Here is a 9,959-nt window from a genome sequence, read left to right on the forward strand (position 1 = left end):
AAGTTGCTAAAGTTGCTAAATCCCCTAATTCTCATTATTTCAAGTACTCTCTGATCCAATTATTCCACCCATTCCATATCATCAAGAATTCCCACAGCTTATGGAGAAGTTACGCTTCATTTCAAAATATTATTGTTACCATTTCATCATATCACTGGCACATCTTCAGAGTCATATTTTTCCCAGCACTGCAATACAGTCTTTTCTATGAAACAATTTATTTTCTAGGATGTGGCTGCTTATCTTTCTCAGATTGTTTGTATATATTTGTAAGTATTTCGAGTGCATATACCAAATGAATGAATTTTCCCCCATCACAGCTCCTTAAGAGTCTAGCCTTCTAAGCCCAGCTCAGCCAAAACTGTAGAGCACAACCAGAGCTGGATGCTTCAGGTTTCTAAAATGACAGCTGGTACTGTTCGATGCAATCCATCCCATGCCCTTTCCCACAAACCCGGCTTAGGGCAACGAGCTCGCTAAATTAAAGAATAACTCACCTTTGTAACACAGGATTGGTTTTGTTTCCTTGTCCTGGGTCGGTGCAAATTCAGATCAGCCTTGTCTTAATGCAGCCACTTGGCCTATGTCAGCAGCAAGACCCTCATTATCAAGCCCCAGGGGAGCAGCGAGGATGGGGAACTCGCTCCAAAGCAATGCCAAAAGCTCCCAGTGAGATCTGATCACCAGCAGCTCGCCCCCAGATGGGTGACGCTTCGCAGTGCTCCTGGGCGAGACTGCCACTGCAGATCCCGTACTTGCCGAAAGCCACCTGGTGCCAGGAGCGGCTGCTCTCCATGAAAACAAGATACTGCCAACCAGCACCATGCTGTCCCAGCAATAACTGCTTGTCCTAAGGACTGGCTGGTGCCCCAGGTCGTGCTGTGCTGCTTCTAAAGGAATTGAGTGGGGGAAGGAGCTATTTCCCCACTGCTGGAGCAATCTGCTCTTTATCGACATTCCCATACTCAAGTTTATAGCTACCCATAAGGTCATATAAAAAAATATTGATGATGATTGATGATGACATACAGCTAGTCAAGATTTGCACTGCTTTTCTATTATTTGATATCGGAATTAGAATACAATCACATTTTACCATCTGGATGTCTATGTTCTCATGTAACATGAGGCACGCTTATCAAAACCATTTTGAAAGAGCCCACATTGTGCCATTCCAGCTGCCCAATTTAATTCTGTAATGCCCCCACAACTCCCTGCTCTTTCCACTTTTGTGCAATTTATGTACTGCAATGACAGTTCTTGATTAAAAGGGGTTCGGTGCGTCTCCATGACCTGCTTCTCGCCCTACCATATCCACCCTTTTTAATTATCCTTGCCTCATTGAACATGGGCCTTCTGGGCCTAGCTAAAGATATATGTATCTACATATTCCTGATCAAGCCCTTAACTGATCTCCTATCCACGGGAAGACAGGTTTGGTTTTTATGAGGCCAATAGCTAGGCTTAGGATCTCAAACAGCCCTTTCTTGGGTGGTATTTATTTAAACCTAATATTTAACCCATGTCTGTCAAGGATCTTTAGCGCGATCTATAACACTAATGTATCATGCTCCTGGGAATTTATGTACCCTACACCTATACCAGATGAGCATCAGATAATACGGTAATAATAAGCTTAATGCAATTGTCTGAAGATTAGATAAAGCCTTAGATAAACTCTTCCTGAATTCCACCTATTTTCATTTCATTTTTCATTTCTTTCTTTGGGCTTTACAGTATTTATACAAAGTCAATGAAAGACAATTTCCACAGGAGCCCACAAGAATTCATGGAAGAGTTCCATTCCACAGCAGCCTGACAGCTTCAACACAAATCTTGTGGTCCTGCCATAAGGTGTCTGCTATGTCTAAGATGCTGATGTACTCTCTGCATTTGCACCTTTCCACTCAGCTATTTTAGCAATAAAGCTTAATAGCATATCTAGCTATTTGTTGGGGTTTTTTTAACTGCTGAGTCCAGAGATCTTTTCATCCTGAGAAAGGAGGTAAGGCAACGCAGGAAACTGTCATGACCTGACATGGTATTCATGAAGCCATGACAGGCAATCATAGAATCATAGTAATGGTTTATGTTGGAAGGGACCTTGAAGATCATCTAGTCCCAATTCCCCTGCCATGCCCCATTCAGCCTGGCCTTGAACACCTCCAGGGACGGAGCTTCCACAACTTCTCCGGGCAACCTGTGCCAGTGCCTCATCACCCTCAGAGTGAAAAATTTCTTCCTAATATCTAATCTAAAGCTACCTTCTTCCGGTTTAAAGTCATTCCCCCTCGTCCTATCACTACATGCCTTTGTAAAAAGTCCTTCCCCAGCTCTCCTCCAGGCCCCTTTAAGGTACTGGAAGGCTGCTATAAGGTCTCCCCGGAGCCTTCTCTTCTCCAGGCTCAACAACCCCAACTCTCTCAGCCTCTCCTCATAGGAGAGGTGCTCCAGCCCGCTGATCATCTTTGTGGCCCTCCTCTGGATCCACTCCAACAGGTCTATGTCTTTCCTATGTTGGGGGCTCCAGAGCTGGATGCAGTACTCCAAGTAGGGTCTCACCAGTGCAGAGCAGAGGGGCAGAATCACCTCCCTTCACCTGCTGGCCACACTTCTCATGCAGCCCAGGATACTTTGCTTTCTAGGCTGCAAGTGCACATCACCAGCTCACGTCGAGCTTCTCATCAATCAGCACACCCAGGTCCTTCTCCTCAGGGCTGCTCTCGATCCATTCCCTGCCCAGCCTGTATTTGTGCTTGGGATTGCCCCAACCCACGTGCAGGACCTTGCACTTGGCCTTGTTGAACTTCATGAGGTTGGCATGGGCCCACCTCTACAGCCTATCCAGGTCCCTCTGGATGGCATCCTTTCTCTCCAGTGTGTCTACCTCGCCACACAGGTTGGTATCATCAGCAAACTTGCTGAGGGTGCACTCAATCCCGCTGTCCATGTCACCAACAAAGATGTTGAACAGCACCAGTAGCAGTACTGACCCCTGAGGAACACCACTCGTAACTGGTCTCCACTTGGACATCAGGCCGTTAACCACAACTCTTTGAGTGCGACCGTCCAGCCAGTTCCTTATTGACCAAGTGGTCCATCTCTCGAATCCATGTCTCTCCAATTTAGAGACCAGGATATCGTGCAGAACAGTGTCAAATGCTTTGCACAAGTCCAGGTAGATGACATCAGTTCTCTTCCCTTGTCCACTAGTGCTGTAACCCCCTCATAGAAGGCCACCAAATTTTTCAGGCATGACTTGCCCTTGGTGAAGCCATGCTGGCTGCTACCAATCACCTCTTTTTCCATGTGCCTTAGCAGAGTTTCCAGGAGGATCTGCTCCATGATCTCACCGCGCAAAGAGGTGAGACTGACTGGCCTGTAGTTCCCTGGGTCTATTGTTGTATTCTAATTCCAATATAAAGTAATAGAAAAGCAGCACAAATCTTGACTTGCTGCATGTCATCATCATGCCGCAATGACCCCAAGAATAGGACATCATGCAAAACTACAAAGAAAGAAAATAGCTAATTGTCTATAAATCAGTTAAAAAATTAAATCCAACCTCTGGCAACATATCAGCCACTGTCCATACTCTTAAAAGACCGGACAAAATTTTTTGCACCAGTCAACATGTGTCAGACGTGGCAAACGGTTTAAAGCACAGGAAGGCTACAGAAAGATTATATGCTTCCGTACTACATGTAGCAAACCCTTTGTTTTAGCTCTCAGGAGGAGACAGGCACCTAGGTAAAGGGCACAGCACTTGGGAGAGTTTAAGCAGAAGACACCGAGCAGAAAGCAGCAACTGGCTCAGAGGCTGGAATGAGCAGCCAGCTCAGAAAGTGAGGACCTGCCCACAGCAGGCATCCTTGCCAGCTCTGTAAAGACGTAACTCCTACCATCGCTACAGCCAGGAGTTCTCTGCTTCCCAAGGCCCTACACAAACACAAAGTGATCTGCTTACTCACACCTACCTCCAGCTCCAGGAAAAGTCAGATTCCTACCCCTAAAAGCACGTGTGCCACCAAGCGCACAGCAGCCAACAGCAAGAGTGCTGCACATTCATAAATACCCATTAGCACATGATGAGATGTGTAGGTCTCTGGTTCTGATTTCCTTCCTAATGCTGCATGCCATTATCTCAAATGGATCTGAGCAAGCACAGTTTCCTAGTTCTGCTTGCCAGCTCCCCAAAACGCTAGACAAACGTTCTGTTGCTAACTCAGTGGGATTTAACTCTTTATCTATAAAACAGGCCCATGTCCACCCACCCTGTTTTCCAAGAATGTTGCACTCTGTGCTGCCAACCACGCCAGAGTCCACCCACCAACGCCCTAACAGATGTGAACAAGCATTAAATCCCTTCTTGATTCTATTATACCTCACATTCCTTTTACTCATGCAGGACAACAGCATCGAAACTAGGGGATGTACGTTAGGCAATTCATCCCACCCACTCTTCACCCCAGCCCTGCCCCTCTTACGCTGGTAACTTTATTAGCTATCCAGACCCCAAGACCTGTGATCCCCTACAGCCTTCCCAGCAATCAATGCACAGTGCAGCAACAAGCCTCTGCACAAGCCAATAAATATGAACTGTATCAGTTTTGCTGTAAGTGTGCAAAAAAGTATAGGAGGAAAGCTGGAAAATTTGTAAATCTCCACAGATAATAAGATTAAAAAGCACGTCTGAGGGCTTTTTTTTATATTTTTAATCAGCCTGCAATTTAGAGATACCATCTTTCCTCCATGGTACCATGGAAACCATGCAATCAACAACAGGTTGCTAATTTTTTTTATATCAATAGCTTGACACAAGCAAAGGTCCTCAAGGATCTAGTGGTTAATTAGGGGTTATTAGAACTAAACAGCAAAGAAAGCATTAGGGAATTTACTAAATCTGTAGTAAAATGTGGCCTAGAGATTACAGAAGCCCACAGGAAAGAAAAGGAGAAGAAAAGTACCAAGCCAGATAGATAAGGGCTTCTATGCTGTAATTTTTATGAGAGTGCATCCAGAAGTTAAAAAGAAAACAAAGTTAGAAATGAAGTATAGATGGAACTGTGACAGCAACCAATAATGAAGCGTGTTCTTTTCCAAAGAATTTTAGACATCAGACATAATATCTTACCTTATAATCTTCTTTAATACTAACCAAATCCTTACTTGTAAGCACCCAAATCCATGCTTGCTGTTCCACCCATATCTGTGCTGCTTTTTAAAGCCATTCACTTCTCCCTTGTATATCATTTAAGTACTTGTTCTCATGTTCTCATGTTTCAAAAAGCCAAGCAGGCCTTTTTGTGCCTTAGCATAAAATAGAAGAATATGGCTAAGACCAGGATCTAAACATATTTTTTTTTCTCTTTCTAGTTTCAAGTTCTCTAGGATCAGAATAATCTGGCTATGACTATAAACAAGATTATGTTTTTTCTCCTTCAATAATTCATTACATCACCTTCTACATAATCAAGAATGATTTTTTTAAACTATAAAATAATTATTTTTTATTTTATACTTTTTAGATCAGACATATTTAGGGGAAAGAACATGATTTTTCAAATTTAAATACAGACCAGCCTTTTGACATTATGAAAGCAACAGCCATGAGCTTGGAAAGACATCAACTAACAAAAAAAATTCCCTTGAAATTTTAAAATCTAGTGGGCTTTATCAAAAATATGGTTTTAAATTAGAAGATACCTCCTTGGAATACCTACCTTGGATACCTCAGTTTCTACATGCTTTGCTGGGTATTTTATGCTTTCCTTTAGGTAGACTTGACAATTTACAAAACAATAGACCATGACAGAACCCCCTTAAATCTACACGCACATGCAGTAAATCAGGCCTCATATTTCTAACATCTCTGCTTTTGCTTACTTGCACTTCTGGAATGTCAAGTAAAGCATACTCAAATGCTAGGTCCCCTCCACCAAAGAGGAAGAGTGTCCGAAAGTTAAGATTCAAATCAATTCCGAGATAATGGGTAAAAATGGTAATTTGGAAACAGGGTCAAAAAACATCCAGAAGGAACGGACCCAGGACAGAACCCAAGTAACAACACTGCTCTGTAAAGAACACAGAAAATGTTACAAGGAAATTTCCGCAAATAAATAATACCCCAAACCTCACTAAAAGCAGCTTTTTTTTTTTTTTCCAAACAGGTAAATAGCCATTTTAACCACCGCCAGGAGACTGATAAAAAGGTCACGGTGGCATCACAGGGCATGCACACTAATAGAAAGGACTTATTTTTCTGTGGTTCTAAGGAAAGAGAAAGGGATGCCATAAGACAGACTCATTGAAGGGAATTTGTCCGCTGACTATTACTGATCCACAAAAAGCTAAGCATGGAGGATGTCCATGACTAGAATTGGCCAACATTGCCAGAGCAAGATTTTCCACTGTACTTTTGTGATGACAGAAAAGCAAATATTGGAAGCTGGCTGAAAAAAAGCATGCAGGCATCACCCACCTCCAAAATGCACAGAAGTCTCTCTGAAGAATGCAAAGTTAATTCCTAAACAGGAAATTGGGTTAAACACTTGCACAGGGTCTTTCAAATAAAATAAGTAAAATCTGCAAAGGGATTTACTTGGAATTATTGATTCAAAAACATGAAGGATCGAAGGATCTTTTCCCCATATCTAGCTAATATTATCCAAGGTAAGCCTATGCAAAGCACTAATTTCACTGAAGGTAATTACTGTAAAGAAAGGTAAAATAAAGCAACTACTTGTTAGATTTTTAAAAGCACAGAGTACAAGACATATACATATACTCAAAAAGTAATGAACCAATGCATACAAGCGCTGAACCTCCAAGTGCTAGTATGCCTTTTAAAGCTACTAGTATGCTATTCAATTTTACTCTGAATGAGCAACAAACATTTAATAAAGAAAACACACTGCCTCTACATGCAATAAATAACATGAAATCTCAAATGAGAACTAGTCATGGTAAACTAGAAGTACAAATTACTTTTGTTAATAGGTGTCCACCTACCACAAAAAACATCCACTTGGAAAAGTGTGTCATGTGGTAGCAGAGGGTAATACAAACCGATGTTCTCTACGGCAAAACCTCTACTCAGTCAAACAAAAAAGAACATGCTGCAGGGCAACAGAAAGTTTCCCCATGTTATACTTTAAAAAAACCCACCACCTTCTTTTTCCTAAACATTTTGTGGCTATAACTTGGAAGAACCTTTTCAGATCTGTTCAAACAAGAACACCAATATTCGTTTTCGCATAAAGTAATTATTAGTTCACAGCTAAAAAAAAAGTTTTATAACGTGATCCACACAGTGTCACAGTTGGTAGTAATATACTTCATTTACCTGGCAGAAACAGCCCTCCAGTTACCAACTGAATTTCAGCAGAAACACACACAATGGTGAAATTCCAATTATTAAATCGTTTATTTATTCAAATAAAGAGGCAAATGGCTATGATTGATTTTTCCCTTTTTAAATGCAGGTGCGCAATTACAGACAAACTTCCATGGGGTGGTGTGGAGAACCAACACCAGATGAGATTTTATCTCGACAATGCCGCCATCTTCCGGAAAGACCATCTTCTTCACGGTTTTGGAAGTGGACGACCTGGTGCGCCTGCACAGGGACCAAAGGTGCGAAAAGAGCAGGAAGAGGCTTGTACTGGAACAGCGCTTATGGTCGAGCTGCGCATGAGCAGGACCCCTATATAAGGAGCACGCACCACTTGGCGGGTTCTTTTGTTCATCCTTTCTCCTCGCCTGTCCGCATGCACCTTCCCGGACTATACGAAACGTGTAACGATTGAAGACTTCGGACAGAATCAGCAGAAAACCATTGGACTCAGGGTGGTAGTAGCGAACTTTTCCCCTCTTTCTTTGTTTTCTTCCTTACCCCTTTTCCCCTTTGCCTTCCCTTCGCCTCCCTTTTTACCATTCCTTCGCGGTTTGTTAAGAGAATTTAAGTAAAAGGTTGTATGACATTTGACCGATTTCAGCGTCTTAATCTCGTCCTCGTGACTATAACGAAACCTTCCCGATACTGGATGGGGCCATCTAAATGGCGTCACGGACAGGATCCCTTGAGACGAGAGTGCCGTACCCCCTTCTGGTGTGCTGAGCGATTGTGCGCGAACGAGACGTACCCACAAAGTATGAAGCGAGTGCGGAGTTCCGATCCGCGGTTCTGCCCTCCCGCGAGGGAAGCAGCCGGAGACGAACAAAGCGTGAGAAAAGAGTGAATGTTGCGATAAAACTTATATACTAGTTTATGGTTTGGCCTCCTGAGGGAAGTATAGGGGAAACTTGGATTTTACGGTGTGACCTCCTCCAGACGTTATCCCCTTTGTAGGCTATCTGTTGATTAGTAATAGTTTACGGTTTGGCCTCCCGGGAGAGTATAGGGGATCCTTGGAGTTTTCTTTGTTTGACCCTCCCGGGACGAACTCTCCTTTGTAGACATGGCCACACAGAAGGAGGGTGATTTTTGTGGAAAAAACAAACAAACAAATAAAACCCAGAAAAAACAATAAACAGAAAAATTATATGATCTTTTGGAAACATATCGCTCTCATCCCCCTCACTCCCGGGACGAGATTGGGCAGGGGACCGCTGCTCCCAACTGCAAAGTGTCGTAGACCGAATAGCGGCCTTGCACAAAGAAGTTAGCAAAATTTAATATTGAACGAGGAGCTAAGAGTTCAGCTGTTGAGGGAGGCAGACACCCTCGCTGAGACAAAGGTGATGCCGGAGGGAAAAGGGATATGCCCAATTTACCCTCAGGCGGACTTGAAAAGATGCCACAGATGGACCCTCCCCAATGCGTACCCACTGCTAAAACCAGAATACATATATGAGGACAATAGCGACAACTGCCCCCAGGTTGTCACCAAAGAAATCCCCTTTACTGCCACTGAATTGGCCAAACTATGGAAAGATTTCGCTAGGACAGCAAGGGAATCCGAAACTGAATACGTGTGGAGGATATCTCTGTCGGGGGGGGACACGGAATCATGTTATCGGAAAAGGAAGCAGAGGGATATTGGGGCCCCGGCATCTTCCTCACAACGGGTGACCACCGAACCCCATGGTCTTTGACCCAGAAAGCCGCGTATTGGGCGGGGGGGCTGAACCCATTGGAGAGGGGGGATCCTCTAGCTATAGCTGGTCGATCCACTATTGGAAACTGTACAGAAAGCGGTTGCCTACAAATGATGTATGATCAGGAACTCTTAACCAAACCTAAGCTCCCCAATGTTATTACCGGTAGACCTCAAGTGAATAACGCTCGTGATAAGAGGACTTCCCAACACACTAAAACCTATCGGGATCCAGTTGCAGGGGAGAATTCAAAATGTGTCTCGGGAAGAGCGAATTGCAGCTGCCCTAGAGGGAATGGTAACCCCTGAGGAGCGGGGTGGTGGTGGTGGTATGGACCTGGGGGGAAGTAGCTCAGGAATCAAAAAATAACGGGAGGAAATACGGGCCAGGAGGTCCGACCTACCAAAAGGCAGAAACTAGAGCCGTGCTGGTGGAGGAGCCGGCAAATAAATCGTTGCCTCTTTCTGGAAGAAGCCCCGACCTAACCAAAAAAGAGAGACCTCTGATGCGGCAAGAATTGTGGCAAATGGGACTGCAAAAGGGTGTGCCCCGAGACTTAATGGATGGGCTCCCCACCAAAAAGCTAGAGCTCCTAGTGCGGAGGTGGTCTGGACAAGGACCCCCGCCCAGACTGAACCCACCTTCGGCGCCACCCGTGGACATGGGGGAAGGGTTCAAAAGAAACGAGAAGGTGGCAGAAAACTAGATCCTCTGCCCCCCCCAGGGTGAGGGGGGAGGCGGAGGGGGGATGTTTATTAGACAGCTTGTTATAAGTTAGTTTCACAAAGTGAGACGAGGAGACGGAGCCAATTAAATTTGAAGGATTTATTAGCAAGCGGCAGCCAGCAACACAGCGCCGG

At 44.1% G+C, this 9,959-nt stretch overlaps 1 pseudogene; it reads left to right on the forward strand.

Moving 5' to 3' along the window:
- Positions 1–8,742: 8,742 nt before the first annotated feature.
- On the forward strand, positions 8,743–9,805 carry LOC104283880 (annotated as a pseudogene).
- The last annotated feature ends 154 nt before the right edge of the window (positions 9,806–9,959 follow it).

Source organism: Charadrius vociferus, unplaced genomic scaffold, assembly GCF_000708025.1.
Source record: "Charadrius vociferus isolate BGI_N301 unplaced genomic scaffold, ASM70802v2 scaffold273, whole genome shotgun sequence".
Classification (NCBI taxonomy): Eukaryota; Metazoa; Chordata; class Aves; order Charadriiformes; family Charadriidae; genus Charadrius; species Charadrius vociferus.